This window comes from Argiope bruennichi, chromosome X1, assembly GCF_947563725.1.
Source record: "Argiope bruennichi chromosome X1, qqArgBrue1.1, whole genome shotgun sequence".
Classification (NCBI taxonomy): domain Eukaryota; kingdom Metazoa; phylum Arthropoda; class Arachnida; order Araneae; family Araneidae; genus Argiope; species Argiope bruennichi.
The window spans coordinates 30526256-30545147 of NC_079162.1; the positions used below are offsets into that span (position 1 = coordinate 30526256).

Genomic DNA, 18892 nt, shown 5'->3' on the forward strand with positions numbered 1-18892 from the left:
TGAATACCATTTTTACTGCATGTACAGAGTAACCACATCTTTAAAATATCTTTTTCATCTAAAACTTTTTCCCCCCTTTTTCTTATCATAAGCAATAGAAACTAACTGTCATGAAATTAAATATTGATCCAAAATTGTTTTTTTCTTGTGTGACTTTTTTTTGTCTTTTATATCATTCTTTGAACTTAAATTTATCAGTTTTTTAAATCTGTGCACGAAAGTTGAACCAATATTATGAGGCGAAATTTCCTGTTTTGACGATACCATGTAAGTATAATAATAAAAATCGATTTCCTTTAAAGATAAAACTGTAGCGAAAATATCTTGCATGCAAGACGAAAAGAAAAGGCCACTAAGAAATTGTTTTTAGAATAGATTAGCTAACTTAAATCCGAGATCTATTTTGTGATTACATTTTTATAAAAAATGTCAAATAATACTTTTTTTTATTTACAGTCGTTTCTGAAGCTCACGAATATAACTTTTAAAAACAAAATATTTAATTTTCTGAGACGAATTTAATGGACAATTTATCTTGTACCTTTTGGAAAACAAACGAGAAAGCTTTTCTGCTGAAGAATTAATATTACCTGTAATGTATTAATGTATGCAGTGATGTATTTTTCTTAGAATTTGTCTTTTTATATAATTTCATAACATCAAATATTTTTAGTTAAATTTTCCCCTAAGAAACTTTTGTAAGGATTAAAAAGGATACAGGGAGGCAAATTTAGTTTATAATAATTGTTTATCGTTGATTTTTTCCTGCTTTTAATACCAAAATCTGAAAAAGAAATGAGCCGTAGTTTATTTATTCTCTAGTTAATTTTTCTTTGAAATTTTACCTAATTAAAAAAATGTATGGCCTTTCTACTTTAGAAGAAATTCTAAAAAGAACATTTTAACTATTATTATTTTTGCAGAAAATCTAAGAAAAACACATGACCTTAAATTTTTAACCTTATTTTTAAACTGGATATTGATATTTCATGCCAAAAGATTTCATTAAAAATTTATTGAAAAGCCTTTCTTTATCTAGTTGTTTCATCTGAACTAATGGATATGACTTTTTCTGAAAAAGCGATGTCCTCATTGTACTCTAACTGTTAAATGATATATTACAATAATTTACAAGCAATTGTGAGCTGGTTCTTATATTCAGCATGCTTTACACAAATTGAAAATCAAAGTTGTTTGCAGTTAAAAATTTTAAAGAAAAATGATCTGGAGTAAATTAACCAAGGTTTTATTTTTTCCTTCATAGTTTGATTCCAAAGATTTATATTTCCATAGAACTGCTTTGTTTCTTTTTATAAGAATGTCTTATCGGTTTAAGAAACAAATAATTAGATCTTGGATATTATCATGAAAAGTTTCTAATGAAGTTTTATCTATTTAATGTGATAGAAATATTATCTCTGCAGTAGGAATTTTTTTTTAAATGTTTAAGTTAAAAAGTTGGATTCTATTGAATTGAATTCCACCTTGGGCAGAAAAGTGTGTTTATAAAAAGATCATTGGATAAGCGAACCTTGTATGACAGCGGTTTTAGACTTTTATATCATATAAAGGTTTTTTAACCACCATATTTTGTAGAAGAACAAATAAAGTAACATTATAAAAGCTACTCGAAAATTAAAGTTTTCTAACTACGTAAATTAATTTTTCTTGGAAATTTTGTTTCAAATAAACCTTAATAATTTTAAGTTCTTTATTTAAAAAAAAAAACAAAAGAAAGTTTCTTGAAGAAAACAGTATTTTACACATAATATTTGTCACTTTAATATTATCAAAATTTCTATTGCGGAGTTTTTAGAAGCAGAAAAGGAAAACAACAACAACAAAAACCACAAAACCCCTACAAAAAAAAAAAAAAAAAAACTAAGTATGAATCAATGTTTTCTACTAAATTAAAAACTTATAAAGAAACAGTCAAAAAAGTTTCAAACTTCCATTCTTACTATATACCTGATTGAGATTTGAAAGTAACAAACTAGTAAGCATACCATAGGACAAAAAAATATCGATTTAGAATTTTCTTTCAATTCTTTCAGCTTCGTAAATTCTACTGGAATGTATAAGATCATAAAAATATTGTTTTGCATTCATGAAAGTGGATATTTATATTTTCATTTTCTTTGGATTATTTATTTCTCATGGCTTATTTTCAAGACTCTTTTAGGTTTATTCAGTAACAGAATTTCATTTAATTTATGAAGAAAATCAATCTCAAACTATTTTCTGAAACATTTTGTTTTGCTTCGAGAAATATTTTCAGTTGAGCATTCATCTTTCATATTTCTAGAGACCATTCTTTTCTAGAAACTCTTTCTTCTCTTACACAGTCTTTGTCACACGCTGCAGAGCATGATCCGTCAAGCTCAATTTCTCAAAGAGTCTGACAGAATTGCTTTCTAAACTTTGTATTTTCTTCCTCAACAGAATCAAATCTTTTTGATTTAATATCATTGGATTTTCAAAACACATCTGTTGCAAACATTTGAATTTCATATTATAAAATTCAGCTTTAAATTCTTTTTCGTGCATTAAAATGTTTGTTTGCCTTTTATTATATAATGTTTCAACGAATGAATTAGTATTTTTGATTATTTCAAAGCATATTTATATTTTTAAATTTATAGAAAAGGTAATAGTTATTTGATATGCATCGTTTTTTTAAATCAGTATTTTTCTGAATTTTTTAATTGATTATACAATGCTAATTTACTTCTCTGATAAATTTTCAGAAAAGTAAATTAGTGTATTTTATATAAAAAATTATAAAAATACGATGCTTTTCTTTTCAATCTGGATTTTTTCAAAATCATTTTTTAAAGAAATTTTTATATTTGCTTGATATATAATTAAGAATCATAAAAAAATTATGGCAAAAAATATTCATCTAAAACCGAAAGCATATCTGTCATAGTAGTTACGAACTTTTCAGGTTATTTAATTGCCCAGATTTGAATTTTTGTTTTTGTTTTTATAGGCTTTTTAAAATATAATAAACATTATCATTTTTAATAATACCATTGTGACAACAAATCAAATTTTCTGCCTTATTACAATAATATCAGGAATCGTAAGAAATATAATTATTATTAAATATAATTGATATTATTGAATGGAATTGATAATATTGAATATAATTGAAAATATTGAAGAAAATGAATGTACGACAAAAAGTTTGATTAACATAATTTCCTGTGGGTTTCTAAATGAATTCAGTGCCGTGAAGTATCGCCAACAAATCAAGCGTAACGCCGTATGTTTTCTGAAGTCTGATTACATGATGCTTTATACTGTGCTATCTCATGAATATTAGGAGATTAGGATATGATTTTGGAGTGATGCAGTCGAACAGTTTGCTGCACCAGTGTGAATGACGCCATTAAATATCAGAGTCGTGTGTCCACTCGGAACTCCAAAATTCTTGAAAAACGCTTCGCATGAACATAACAGAAACCTCGCCCCAAACTAAATTACACGGCAGATTTTCAGTTCAGTCAGGCTTCGAACCTACAAATCAATGAGCTATAACACCAAGAATTTGTTATCAGGACACATCAGCTCCACATATAAACAGTTTAAATGACTTAAAAAATATTGTGGTTTTTCTTTCAGAATATCTCTAAGATATTAAATAAACATCAATTAAAACACTTGAATTATTCATCCAAGTGCAAGAAAATTATAGTTGCCTGATTTTGAAAGGATGACTCATGCTAAAAGAAATAGATTTAAACTATACTTGATCGAGTAAAACATAAATAAATTATATATGTACCTTAAATCATCAGAAAATGCTAGATAATTGTTATGAATTGATCAAAATGTTTTGTAAAATACCGTGGAATGAATAGATTAAAAATAATTTTTCTTTGCTCTTTCTTTTACCTTAACTGTAAAGAGAAAAACATCTAGAAGAAAAAACACATGGACACAAAAGAATCAATGCAATTATCTTTGACTGAGACAGAGTTTGGATATTGCTGTTTTTATTGATTTTTCTTTGTCTCGGGCATTTAAACAAAATCGATACTTTTCAAAGTAAGATGTATGATTCTTTGATTTAAAAATATAGGAAACACCGGTTAGATGGTCTTTTATTTCCGATTAGAAATTTGTGGGGGAGGATTTATTACTCATGGTTATTTGAGATCGAAGGTATATGATGTTCAAAGCAATACGAAAAGATCATTCTATGACGATTAAGCGTTAAAATGAAAAAATCGTGAATATATTTTGTTGGGTTGCTGTTTTTACTTCTTTTTTCGAACTGAAAAGAGAATTCCGTGAGACGGAATAATATTAAAACATCTGTTTGTTTCTTAAACAACTGTCATTAATATTTGCTTCGAAAGAAGTTTAATCTAAAAAGAGTTGTTTTTGAAATGATAAGTATGTATTTGTTGTAAGATTTTTATGGTGTTTCAGCCTTCTTTGGATATGCTGCTGTAAATATGTCGTATTTATAGATTTTATGATAAAAGCTATAAAAACAATGAAATATCAATAAAACAAAATAAGAAGAAGAAAAAAAAAGCACAGAGTCTTAAATTTTAGAGGATTTCAAATTATGATGAAGCATTATAGCTTAGCTTGGTTTAGTTATATTAACATCCCATTTTTATTCAACACTAGAGCTATTTTGGGAATGAATCTCGTAATTTTGAACGCAATCAGATGGTGAGGACAACCCCTGAGCTGGCAATTTCATCTCCAAACTTCCTCACCATACTGGCCAGTAAATAATAGTGAAACGGAAAACAAAGTCCGTATGGCTGATAAAAAATTCATGCAAAACAGCGCATAAATGTTAGTTTAATTAGTCCTGTTTAGAAACAACATGGCTCTTAGGTTTGATATTTAGGTTAAGCGTAACATTGATCTATGGCAAAGTTACAAGGTCGACACCTGAATCAGGCACTTCCTATGCAAACTTCTGTACCTCACTAGTGGGAGAACATTTGGTTTTGACGGATTTAACAAGCATCAGAGCCATTTACATGAACGTTTTTCAATGGTATCAAGTTTCGAAAAGAAAGTTCTCCGGCCTCCGGCCAATTTAGCGGGCGAAATTGGCTAAAATCTATATTAAATGAATACGTAGAATACTTTGTAAAAATTCAGTAAGGCTTGAATGAGTTTGACTCGAATAGTGTTGCGAAATTAAAAAATGGCGCATTGATTCAAATTACAAAGGCAGTTAAAAAATACTTCTTTTAATGTTTTTAAAGATGGAGATTTTAATTCAATTACTTTCTGCTTTTTTATTTTTTATTTATAATTCAATATCATAAGTATCATGGATTCTTAATATCAACTTTCAAAAAATTCCCTACCACGTCTCCTACATACAAATTGCTGTTATTACTACTACTCGGATAAATAAAAATGAAGTTAAATTATTCGATTGTTTATACATTATTTTTTTGAAAATATTAAAATTGTCTATTTTCATCAAAATTTCTGCATTCTGGTGTGCAAAGAAGTTAATAAAAATCCAATTGCAAAATTTAACCTTAATGTGAAATAAGTAAAGTAATTTAAAATATTTTAAAGTGTCCCCGGTTATTATTAAATTCGAAATAACCGATTAAAATCTGTGGGCCAGTTAATTCAGTGTTATACATAGCACACACTGGAGATTGTTAGCCAATCAAGAGGTGTCTGAGAGTGCTGCCTATATAATCAATAAGAAATTGACACAATTGGTAATTAGAAAATATCATTCTTTTATGTATATTATTAAAACTTATTTCAGTTTAATACAGGACAACTACATCTTTGTTAAGGAAGACACTAGGCATATGTTTCGTTAGAAAGTTCTCTTTGTATCAAATTCGAAATATCGATTTTATTTTTGAAATTTTGAAAACTAAGCTATAGTTAAATTTAAGTTTTTAGAAAAGTTTATGTTTCAATTAAATAATTCTACTTAGAATTCTTGCGAATTCAACTTTATTATTTTAAAAGAAGAAAATCTTCGAATACATGTATCCACGGACAGTAACTGAAGGTGAGATCCTTAAAAAGTTCTTAAATGACGAATTATGATTTTAGTGGAAATCAAATCGTATCATAAGAAAAATAATTGTTGGTTCAACAGTCTGATAAGACAGGAAATTGTATGTAACTGTTTATTTACCGACGGTAACGTTTTAAATCAGACTGATATCTTTGTAATATGACTATTTTTTAGTATTTTTCAAAAGAAAATGAAGAGAGTAGCAGTTCAACAACAAGTAGTAGATATCAGTTAATGGTAGAAATTAAAAATATTTGATAATTAATTAAATTAATTGTTTTAATTAATTAAAAAGTTTTTTTTTCCTCTTTTCTAGGTTTTTTTCTGCACCAAAACGTAATTAATGATGCAAAAATGAGATTGAAAAAATTTATTGTCAAATAATTCGGTAAATAAAATTTAAGTATGAAAGAAAAGAAGTAAAGAAAGTTATGTGTTACAGAATTTCTTTTTTACTCCAATAATTTAAAAATGAATAATTTTTAGTTGGAAAAAGCACAATAAATTCACGCATCTTACAAAAGCAGTCGAAATTAAATTTTTGGCGCCACGCAAGCCTGTATGTATATTCACTGATTTGATTTATGATTGTGAGAGACTCCACAGAGTTCTTTAAATTTGATTATACTGACAGAAGTAATACTGAGATTATTTCACTGCAAAATTTATGTTAAACAGAACAAAGTTTCCGGTAAACAAACAAGAAAACCTTAATTTCGTGAAAAGGTATCAAGATAGTGTCTCAGACATGTTATTTCCATGAAAATAACAAGATTATCTAGACTTCAAGGCAGGACAATTTTTATTTAAGATGGAGCGTTTTTCTTGGCTATAAGAAGGGTGCAGAGACTGCTATATATTTTTACTGAGGAAAAGAGAACATAAATACATCTTGCATATTCATTATGTTGTTAAATTATTTCTCAGTTTCTCAGCTGTGTCAGGTTAAATAATAACATAGTGTATGTGGGAAAAATGCAAGATATTCGGAATCTGCTGTATATATATTAGGTTGAAAAATAACATATTAAACAAAGGGTGCTCATACGTTCATAAGATATAGTACAAAGGTCCCAAGTTGGGGCTTTGTTACCATATGTTATGGAGAAATATGCAAAAAAAGATTCGTAAGTATGATGTATATGTTGTTCTTTAGAATTTTCTTGTTTGAAATTTGAATTAAAACTACTCATTTTTTAAAGCTCCTGTTGACAAGACGGCTCACCGAAATGAAGGTAAACAATGTTTTTTGTCTGATTTTTTCATTTTCTTGAATATATTTCTAATTTTTTAGTATAGTAGAGATGAATTATTCAAAGGACATAATATTGTGTTTCTTCTAATGAAGCCACGTGTTAAAAGTGGTGTTGAGAAAAAGAGTCATTTTAATAACTAAAAATGAAATCTTTAAAATTTTTAAGCTACTTACAATTTATTTTTCTTCATTTGAATGATGTTAATAAGTGTAATTGGGAGTGTAAAGGAAAATTATAACTGGTATTGTTATCTGATTTCATTCGCTAATAATATATGTATTTCTTCTCAAAATTCATTTTTTCATTAAGAGATTTAAATATCTTTTTAAAAAATGATTTCGAATGAAGTCACTGCCTACCGGAAAAAAAAAAAAAAACGAAAATAATTTATGATGTTTTGCAGTGAAAATTATCTTTATGGCACTTGATTCTCCTTCATTCGGGTGCTATGTATGAAGTCTCTACGGTAAGACTTGAGGTGTGTGCTCATTATATCTCACATTCTCGTTGGGGTACTCATGGTGGCATGTGGAGAGATCTCGATTCGAAACAGGGGGGCTCCTAATTAGAAATCCAATTCTAGCATAGATATACTGTCTATGTGATTGTGGTGCACAATAAATCTGATATCGAGGATCAAATAACCTCTCTTTGGCAAGGAAGTTTGGAGAGGAGGGGTATCGGCTCACATATTGGAATATTGTTAAAAGATATTGGATTCAGAGCTTTTGTGTTGCTTCCAAACGGATGTTAATATAGCTGAATTTAATGTGCATGATGGAAGATAAGTTAAAATGATTTAAATATTAAACAGCACACATCCAGGGAGGTTAAGAGAAAAAACACAAAACATACATGCACACAACAAGTATTTTTTAAATAGGTTGCTATAAAATGGTAAGAGGAAGTGTTTGCTGATGAAATAAATTAGATTTACAATTCATGCCTTCAAGTGCTATATAACACTGAGCCTTTTTTTTAAATGAAGGTGAAGGTATCTCTAGAGGAAATTGATGAAAGTTTGACTAAACGTACCCAATTTTCTGGAACCTTCTTTGCAGGAAAGATTCCTTAAGCTGGATACCTGTGACGACTCAAAGACGATCCACCACTTCTTTCCCTGTAACGAATAAATATAAATGATGTTAAATATAAGGTGTGTATGGGTGTGAGTTTATTTTTTTTATTAGTAAAATTTATTCAAGATGTAATTATTAATAATACACAGCTTATAAACCATCTGGAAATATATTTGAACACATTTAAATCAGAAAACAATAATAATTCTTAATATTTATAGCCCATGTGTTATAAAATCATTTATCGATAATGTTTACTATGAGATTATTCGTATTATAATGTTTAGTACATAATTTAAAAGTGAAATATTCAAAATAAATTCAAAACCCTTAATGCTCCTTTTTTTCTGTTAATATATAATTTTTATTTCCAGATATTTGTTGCTGATTTAAAATATTAGTTAAATAAGAAATTTTATTTATTTCCCATTCACATGCTTTAGCCTATTATATTCTGAAGAGTATTTAATTTTCTTAAATGACAGTATTTAAATCAAAAAGTGTATTCGAGATTTTTTAAATTGAATTCGTGTTAAATAACTAATTAGTTTAAATTATTCAATATATAAATATTCACATAATACACGTGAACTGTGTCGCCTCAATTTCCTTTTAGAGCTCATTGTGCAATTTGTAAATGAGAAAAATACCGGCTCGTTTTTGAACAGTATAAGACGATGTAAATTTATATAATAGGCACTGTTAATACTGTTATTGTTAACTTCTCATGAACAGGCTCTTTTATTTTAACCGATTATTTAATAGCTATGTTTTTAATAATTCGTGATATAATAATCATGTTTATATAATAGTTGATAATCGTGGATATTTAATTTTATGCAAATAGAAAAATATAGAACGTAAAATAGATTTATAGGCCAAATTCAGTGATGCTTAGATTTCTAAATTTCTTAAGTCTTTATTATTGGACTTGAGCTATTTTGCGTGGGTTCCAATTCGTGTAACACGAGGCTTACAGTTGAAATCATATTTAAAACGCAATCAAAGTGCTTATTAGTTCCGTTTCGAAAGTGTAGAAAAAATAGATAGTAAAAAAATAATAAACAAATAGCAACAAAGCAACCAAAAGAAATTTATTAAAACGAGTAAAATGCACCAAATGACAAATTATTAGAAAAATTCCTTTTAAAACTAATTCACACGACAGAATGCATGGAAATACGAAATGAGAAAAATTTAAAAAATGATAACTGTGTTCCCATTTAAAAAATGTTTCTTATGTCTATTAATTAAAACTTTGCCTATTGATAAAAAATGTGTTAATTAATAGATAAAAATGTTTACTAGTATTACAAGCCAAAAGTGTGTGTAGCTAAGTCGTTCTCTTGGCCCTAGATGGCGCTACTATAGAAACAAGAGGCGCTCACCCCCCAGGCTTAAATCCGCTGCCTTCGAACAGCGGGCTTGCCCATGGCAAGTGCCATAAGAAACAACAACAACAACAAGCCAAAAAAATGACCAAAGCCCACACAGTATTAGATATATAAAAAAAACCCAAATTTAATATTTATGATGAATTATTTTTAAATTGTATAAAAATTAATGTTATTCATTCAAATAATAAATATTTTTAAGAATTAAAAAAGATAAGAAATTTCTTACATTTATGTACTAGATGACAAAAAGGCATTAAGACTTAAATTCATCGTCCCCATAGCAACCACCTTTATCATAGAAGGTAAAAATATTAGGAAGAATATACTATCAAGAAATTGACATAAATCAAATGGCGGTGTAAAAAATTTATTTCCAGATTTAAAAAAGTTAGAAATTATCTTTCTGAGTCTTTTAATATTTGTTTTCATAAGACTATACGTTTACCAACGAAAAGTTTTTCTTAACTGTCATTTCGTCAACTACTAGATGAATCTAAGTCACTTACAGGAAGGAAAAACATATTTTGCTGCATTCTGTTCGCTTTTAGTTATTATAGCCTTTCGATATGAGCTGTCATTTCTGGTAACTGGACTTCGGACCACCACCTTTCAGTCCTTTCGAAAAAGGTGAAGACTTCCAAGGAAATGCAATTTTTGTATTATTAGGAAAGCTACATTTTAGCTACTACGAGGAAAACTGGTGTATTTTCTTTGTATTCCGGCTTAGCTTTTAAATTTCAGATTTTAATGGAATGTCAACCTCAGGTAGATTTCGCATCATTTTTGCAACTCCTATTTCTGTGAATTTGAACGAAAAATTCAATTTCTGTGTAATCTATTTTATTTCAATGTACATTTCTTTATTTGTACATCTTTGCAATCTCATGATTGCAAAGATGGAATTCATAATCAATTTTTCATTCATTTCTTGATTTCACAGAGTTTTCTTCACTTGAATGTTTCAATGCATTAGGGTCGATTAGGATTGCGGTGCTTTTGAATTCGCTGAAATATTTTAGCAGAATTTAGCTTTAAAAACCAGTTATCAATAGGTTATGTGATGAAATTCTGTATTTAAAAGAATGTTGGATTCATGTAAGACTATTCTGAATATCTTTTAATTTTTTAATTTTTTTTTAAAGTTTCGTTTGTTGTAATTGTTCTTTCAGAGAATTTATTCTAAATATCTGCTGTATTACTGCAGTATTTTTGTCATAAAGTATATTTTAAGTAGTTAACTTGATCAAGTTTAAATAACAAAATTTATTAATATGCGAAGTCCTTTTTTGCTGCTTAAGTCGCTTTTACTGTCATCAGAAAATATTTTTATTTTCGTCAAACTAATTAGCTCGTTATTATTTTAAAGGCATTATATCATAAATGAAAGTGATTGAATGCTTTTAACATTGATATAAAATTTAGTTGAAAAAAATGATATCGACAAACAAAGCAAAATGGAAAACTACAGTCTTTTAAAGAAAGTTTAAACAAGGCATATTTTCTTAATTCCAGTATAATGAAGGAATTAAGTTTTTCATTGGCGTTGTTAATTTTTTAATTGCGATGATGCTCTTTTTCTTATGTAATTAAATTGAAAAAAATTAATTTATTTATTGCCTCGAAGTATAGATGTTCTTGGAAAATCAGGTAACTATCAATAGCTTAAACTCATTAAAGAGTGCATATCAAGCGTGCATTTTAATCAAAGTAAGTGATAAAAAAGATAATGAAAAAAAGAAACAGTGTTGTTTAGCATTATCATTTTTTTCCTGTTTTGTCCAAGCTTTGCTGTTTAAGCAACCAATACTACGGTTTTTAAGTCGAATCCTTTTTAATATTCCTTCATTAAAATCGCATTTTTAATTAAGGAAAAAGCCAATAAGTAGTTAAAATGTGTTATTGATAGCAGTCTTGTTATCGGAGTAATACTTAAAACAATTTAATTCATCAAGCAATCATACCTTTTTATTAAAAGCTTATTATTAGCATTTAATATTTGGATAAAATTCTAACTGTTGGATAAAATTCTAGCTGTTTAAGAGTGCTCCTAAGGAATTTAAAGCAGTATAGTTCATCGCATCTTTTACATTTTTCAATTTTTATTTTTTAAATGTTTTTTATATTTTTTGAATCTCAATTATTATTATGCCAAATCTATATTTTTATATTTATTTTAAGAAAAGTCACAAAATTAATCTCTTGTGTTTTTTAAAACTTAAGTTCTTTCAAAAATAAACGGAGTTTCAATATCATCATCATTTAATTTACGCTTCATAGACTTCAAACTGTATTTTGAGAAAGCAGATTCAGAATTTTTGAGCCTATTTTTTATCTTATAATTCTATGATTTATGAAAGCTTCTTTTCACCAATATCGGTTTATTTCTAGATTTACTTTTTGTTTTATATGTACATTTTTTCTAGGTCCTTGATATTTAGTCGACAATCAATAAACAACATAGCACTGAAACGTAACCAAATCATTAATATATAAATATATAAAATCAGCAAACCTTATTTTCATTATAATAATATTCATTATTAATATTAATTTTCATTATGACCTTTATATCACTTTTATTAAATAATCATGATTTTTCAATATAATGATTAATAATATTTGTAAAATGTTGCACTGCAGTTTCAGTAAATTGACTCCAATGTTGAAATCATAATAGATTTTTTTCATTTTCGTTTGATTTGGTACTGAATTGGTGATTATTATTGATAGTTACTTTATACATATTTTTAATATCCTGTAATAGAACTGTTTATGAATAGTTATTATTATAAGAACCACTAATTTTGACAAATGAACATTAAGGTATTTATGACCTTTAAGGGTATATCAACTATGTATTAGCGATAATTTTTTTCTTGTTTTTCAGCTCATAATATAAATATAGTTCCCGACTAATTTTAATTAATTTTTAATTCCTTTTCTACATCGAATAGTATTCATATTTATTTATGGCATAATTAAATCTAAAAAATAACAGAACAAAAAGTGCTTTATTATAAATAATAAGTGCATTTTTCATTTATTTCTAATAGTTGTATTGTAACTTTATAGTAAACATGAAAGTTAACACTTAAAATCTCGGATCTAAAAGATATGTCACTCTTTGTCAAAGATAATTTTTATTCTTTGTTCTTTATTCTTTGTTATATTTTATTCTCATAAAGTACTGTAAATGTAGTAGCTTAATCCTTTTTCTTTAACAATTACTATTCATGTATATTTATGGTATATTTTACACTATAAAACAACAGAATAAAACATTTTTTTATTAATTTTAATGATAAGTGGAATGAATTTGTATCACAACTTCGACCATTCTAAAATGACGCAATATTTTTACAACGCAATATATCCCCTAATAAATTAATCAAGAACAGCACGAGACCTGCCAACATTTCTTTAAAAATATTTTTCTAAACAGAACATTTTGTGACACATTTTTAACTATAATCAGGTTTCTTGTTAGCTCTGTCACACATACTAGAGTTTAATAAAGTTTAAGAACTGAAAATTAATTTTTCTCCAAAAATAGGGAGGTAATCCCATACTAATAAATTGATAAAAGTTTTGATACATCATAAATTAGATTCACTTTTTTTCAGCGTAAAGGAAAGACATGGAAAATTAATATAGAACGTTGATTAACAGCTTCATAAAATTTTAAAGCTGCCAGAAACAAAGCGAATCCGTTATTAAATATACAAATCACTTTCATGTAGTTTGTTTAGGACCTGGTTTGAAATTATTTGGTTCATACTTTTTAGCTATCGCGGAATTCTTTATTACATGATTCATATTTTTAATTGTTACAGGATTCATATTCTCAGTTATTGCGTAATTTCAGTTACCTAGAAAAATTTCTCACTTTTTTTAAAGTAATAAAATAATCAGATAACATGAAATTCATATAAAATTGTTGTACACCTTCACTCATCAAGAATGTGAAAGTTATGATTATATTCATAGTATTAAAAGGTCTGTTGTTATACAATTCTTATTCCTAGTTATTGTAAGACTTATAATTATTATTTATTGTATGATACAGGTAGGAAAATCGCGAATTTGAATTTGAATTAAATTCATTTTGATTTTAAATTTTTATTGAGATTAGTTAATTAGAAATTCGTTGCTTTCCTAAAGTTGCGTTGTTAAAATTTTTATCTTCTTCAAGTCGAGAAAATAATAAGTAAATAACTATATTAATGAAAAATTATATTATTCAAAATTAATGAAAGAAAGAAACGAATGTTGGTAGTACAAATATGAAGATTTTCAAGAGGACTGTGGTTTTTTTGTCTTTATTGTAGTTATTGTTTATAATTATTATTGTCTTTTTTCCATTTTATTTCAAGAATTGAAAATTTTTAATTAAAATATAATTTTTTGCAGATAATCAAAAACAATTATATACAGAAAATTATTATATATACCCCAGAAACAAGTTTCATGTATCATTTTTTGTTCAGAAAACTTTATTTGAATTTTTCAGAGAATGAGAATGGAATTTTGCTTTTCCGCACATTTTTGCATAAACATTCATGAGAGTTTTACTGATACATAGGAAATTCTTGATTAAAAAAGCAATTAAAGTTTCCCTTTTTCTGTAATATTTTAAGTAAACATGTTTCATAATATTTGGGTAAGCAAAAAAAAAAAATATTAATAATTACAAACAAATCTTCTTAAGCCCTAAAATATGTTTTATGGTAAACTACATTTTCACTAAGATTTTTTCATTCATTTTTTTTGTCTTTCTGCATTTACTTTTTCTACAAATTTCTTCATAAAGTTCTAACATTTTATGCTTTATTTCTGATGCTAAAGCTTTTAAGGAATTTTCTAAAGAACTGCGAATGGACAGATAAAAGATTGCATTTGTTTATTCAATTGGATGCAAAAAACTCCTTCATCCTTCAGTTCTTTCTATGCTGTAAAGCCGTCTGAAAATTACGGTAATCGTCAGAAAAGCCCTTCACTCCTTCGAAATTTCCACCGCTTTCATTATGTTAATTTATTAAATACCCGCCATTCGTGCTCAATTCTTTGAAGTGGCTCTCTCTGAAGGTTTTGAGTTCATACATCAGCTAGTTTCTTTCTTTGTGTTAATTTTCTTAATTCTTACCGATAAATCATAGTCTTCTTTTGTATATTAATTCCATAAGGATATAATGTATCTTCGCGGTTCGCAAGGAGGTAGGAAATTTCCCTTAAGCTTGAAAGAGAAACTTGCGCATTTTAGTACTCTAATGTCTCAGGATTGATAGTCTCGTGTGAATTAGAGATTTAATGCCACATCATTAAGCATAGGTTAAACAGAATCTCCCCATTCCAGTTTGTTGTACATTATTAGGTACAAAGGCCAAGGTTTAAATGTGAAAATAGAACTGGATGCTTCTCATGTTAATTTTTCGTTTGTTATGTTATGGAATATTGAGGGAAATAATAAGCAGATGATTGTTAAATGACTCTATTGGGATTGCTTCCCATCCCTTATTGAATCTCGTCGGAAAAGGAATTCTCTATCATGCAGGAGATTTTCATTAAGTTGTTACTGTCTAAATATATTTAGATAAATTTTTGATGAATTTTCAGATCCAGAAAGATATCTGGATCAGTCAAATATATCTTTATACAGACGACATTAATGCTAATATTGGAAATATGAATATAAATCGATGTTTCAAAATGAACTCCGCGCATTGATTATAACTTCAGTTTTCGGATTTTCATATGCTTTAATTTTTGATTGTGCTATATTCCTCATTAGAAGCTGTGGTTCAGAAACAGACAGTCGGTCATCTTCAAATCCCATTAAAAGATAATTGATAATTTTGATTGAATTAAGATAAAAACAATAACTGTCAGAGATAAAAGAGGTTACAATCCCTGATAAAAATAGAATAATTAAATAGTCTTGAAAAGGCAATAAAAATATTTGAAATATTGGCCAAATGAAATTTGATTTCATTACTTAGCTAATTTTGAATTGAGTTAATTCTATAAAATTTTATGATAAGTTATTATAAAAGTAAAGAAGTCAAATCTTTATTTATTCTAGAACTTTCCTTACTTACTTTATTTTTTGTTTATTCCATAATTTAATTCAGTGCAGCTCATTTGATTTTTTTTGCGTGAATATGGATTGTTAACCCTTTAACCATCCCATACAAAATTACCATGCGGCAATTTTACTGAAAATTTTCATTAGAGATATTTAAAATTTAAATATTTTTGGCAAATTTCCGAGGAAAAAATGTAAAGAAAGTTGCCAAAAAAGCAGTTATAACTGCTTCACGTAAAAGATATAGTATTTATATGAAAAAAACTCTAGTGAAAGCAAAGGTTCACTTCTAAGTACAAACGTTTAATCGTTAGACCTTAACAAGGAAAACCTTTTTGGCAAAAAGGAAATCAATATCTCGTTAGGACTACAAATACTTCGAGCAATTATTTCTAGTGCTCTCTCAAGCAGGGAAAGAAACTTTTGGGGGAAATAGAAAATATATAATTTATTTCAGATATTACAAGATCAGAAGAATTGAACAAATATTTTATAATTACTCAAGAGCTCAATAGAAACCGCTTCCTGTGATTAAAGCCTTTTTTTTATACTAGTCTGTCAAATATTTTATTCTAAACGCGAAAAGAATTATTAGCTGAATTATACTAAATGTGTATTAAAACAAAGAAAAATATATAGAATATTGGCTCAATTTTTTTTAAGAGTGCAATTTCAAAATAATAATAACAACCAAAAAGTACAAAATAGGATGTAGTCTATCTTAATTGCTACAAAAATATTAGATCACATGAATATATTCACTGACAAGTTGATAAAAGTTAAACGATATCTACAGAAACAATAATGGTTTTTAAGGAATGTACACTGTATGCAAATGTAAAATAGATATAGGTAAACAACAACAACAAAAAAACAGCTTTTAACTTAAAAAAAAGGACACACTTTGCAATTACTTATGTATCGAAAAATTTGTACAGTTTAAAAAGCATAAAAAAAAGAGAAATAAATTCTCATAAAAAAGTTTTCTGCATCCCCCTCCTCCGAATTACTTTGAACAGAACAATAAGAATTTATAAAATAAAGCAATAAATAAAGAAACCACATCTCTTTGGTCGGAGATAAATGGCATAAATTTGAACAGAACGTACGTGTGCGATAAAAAAATAAACAAGCGAACGATTATTTAGAAATGGAATAAAAAATTTCATTAGTCAAATTAAGATGATTCCAATTGATTGCTAAAAAGAAAAGCACCAAAAGAAATCCATTTAAATTATCATTTTTTACTTGATTCTGTATTATGATATGGCTTTCTCACTCTTAGCGATATTTTCGCTTTCCGAAGGGGAAACTGAATTTCCATTTACATAATCAAGCAATTCCCAAATCTGTCTTAATTTAATGACAGCATATATCTGAAAGAAACTCATTTTTGTTTCAACAGGTTTTTCCCCAGAGGAATTTCAAAGAGGTTTAAAGAGATACATTTAAAATCTCTATGGATTTTTTTTCTTGAAATATTTTGAATCATATTTCAGACCGTTATCTGACTTTTCTTTCTATGCTTGAAATAATAACAGTCTGAAATATGGAGGAAAATTTTTTGTAGTTGTCTATCGCAAGAAAGAGCTGTTATTTTTTAAATTCCTTTCAGTAAAAGCCAACCATTCATTTAGTGAATTGAAATCGGTGGAAAACAGTTTTTTTGCCACTGATAATCAGAATAATATTAGATAATATTATTTTACCAAACATAGTATTATCTAATATTAGATAATATTATTTAATAATATTAGGTATTATTATAAAAATAATATTACATAATAATGTAAAGTGCATATTTACATTTGAGGGAACTTCTGTAAATCCCTATTAATCAAATCTATCCCTAATAAATCCCTATTATGCAAAAGCTACTAAATTGTTTAAATAAAAATTTGAAGAAATCATTAATTTATCGAATTGAAACTAAGTATAAAGTCAAAACTTTCAAATTTTATAAAATAAATAAATTAAATTTCAATGAAAAAGGGAAAGTCTATCCTTTGCAGAGCAGTTGGACATTTTGATTTCCATTGATCTACTTGAAATAATTTTTTTTCATTGTTGCTCAGTAATTTTAAACGGCAAATTATGATTACAAAAGTCAAATCTTCTGGATTTTGTTTCCTTTATATTCAAATTTGCTGCTACTTTAATATTTTTTCACATCGTAATTTTTTTGGAAATAATTTTTTCTAATTTAATATTTTATGCTTCGAGTTAAAATTATAATTATGAAAAGACCAAACACTTTTTTCATTTATATTGTGAAAAATTGTTTATTTAATATTTAGAATTTTTTATAAATCCACATCAGTTGGAAAATGTTTCCTGCTCATTTGACCTTTTATGATTCAAAAGGACAAATTATCAAAGTTTTATTCCATTTTTATTCAAAAAGTTTTCTTATTTCATATTCAGTTTTTAAAAGCTCATTACAATCGGATACAATATAATTCTTACTTATTTTTTTACTAACAGACTAATAATATGCCTTCATAACGTTTTAATATTAAAATATTGTTTATTTAAAATTAATTCTTTTACTAATATTTTTATTGGATAATATTGTAATAGCATGCTAGAATAATTTATTTTTGCAATTACTTTCATTAATTTTAATAATATTTAGTAGTCAAATGCCAAACTTACTAGATTAATAAAGTGTATAAGAGGCTTAAAAATTCGAATTCTATTTGCGTTTCATTTTTTATTAACTATATAAATTTTGATCTTTATTTTAAATTCAAATATAAGTTAATTCAAATTCAGTTAAGTGAATCAAATTTTTATTCAAATTTTAAGACTGTTTTTTAAGTTTCTTCACTATTTAAAGTAGGCCTGAACGTGCTAAAACGCCATCTGATTAAGTTGTGCTTGTTTTATCTTTACTTGTGCATGCTCTTATTATTTACTTGTACTTTCAATAATGTGTACGTAGGGTTTATAAAAAATTCCGTGTTGATTTCACTGATAGGGAATATTTATATTGCTCATTCAACACATTTTATGCTGCTTGTGGCTTCTTCAATGTATCCAAA

At 27.0% G+C, this 18892-nt stretch overlaps 1 protein-coding gene across 3 annotated transcripts in view; it reads right to left on the minus strand.

The window, feature by feature from the left end:
* The window catches only part of LOC129959505 (muscarinic acetylcholine receptor DM1-like), a 282793-nt gene that overhangs the window by 54984 nt on the left and 208917 nt on the right, over positions 1-18892 (minus strand). For all 3 annotated transcript variants that reach the window (XM_056072368.1, XM_056072367.1, XM_056072366.1), the window contains one exon: positions 8326-8410. The gene's annotated coding sequence lies outside the window, so the exon portion shown is untranslated. The remainder of the gene's footprint in view (positions 1-8325; positions 8411-18892) is intronic.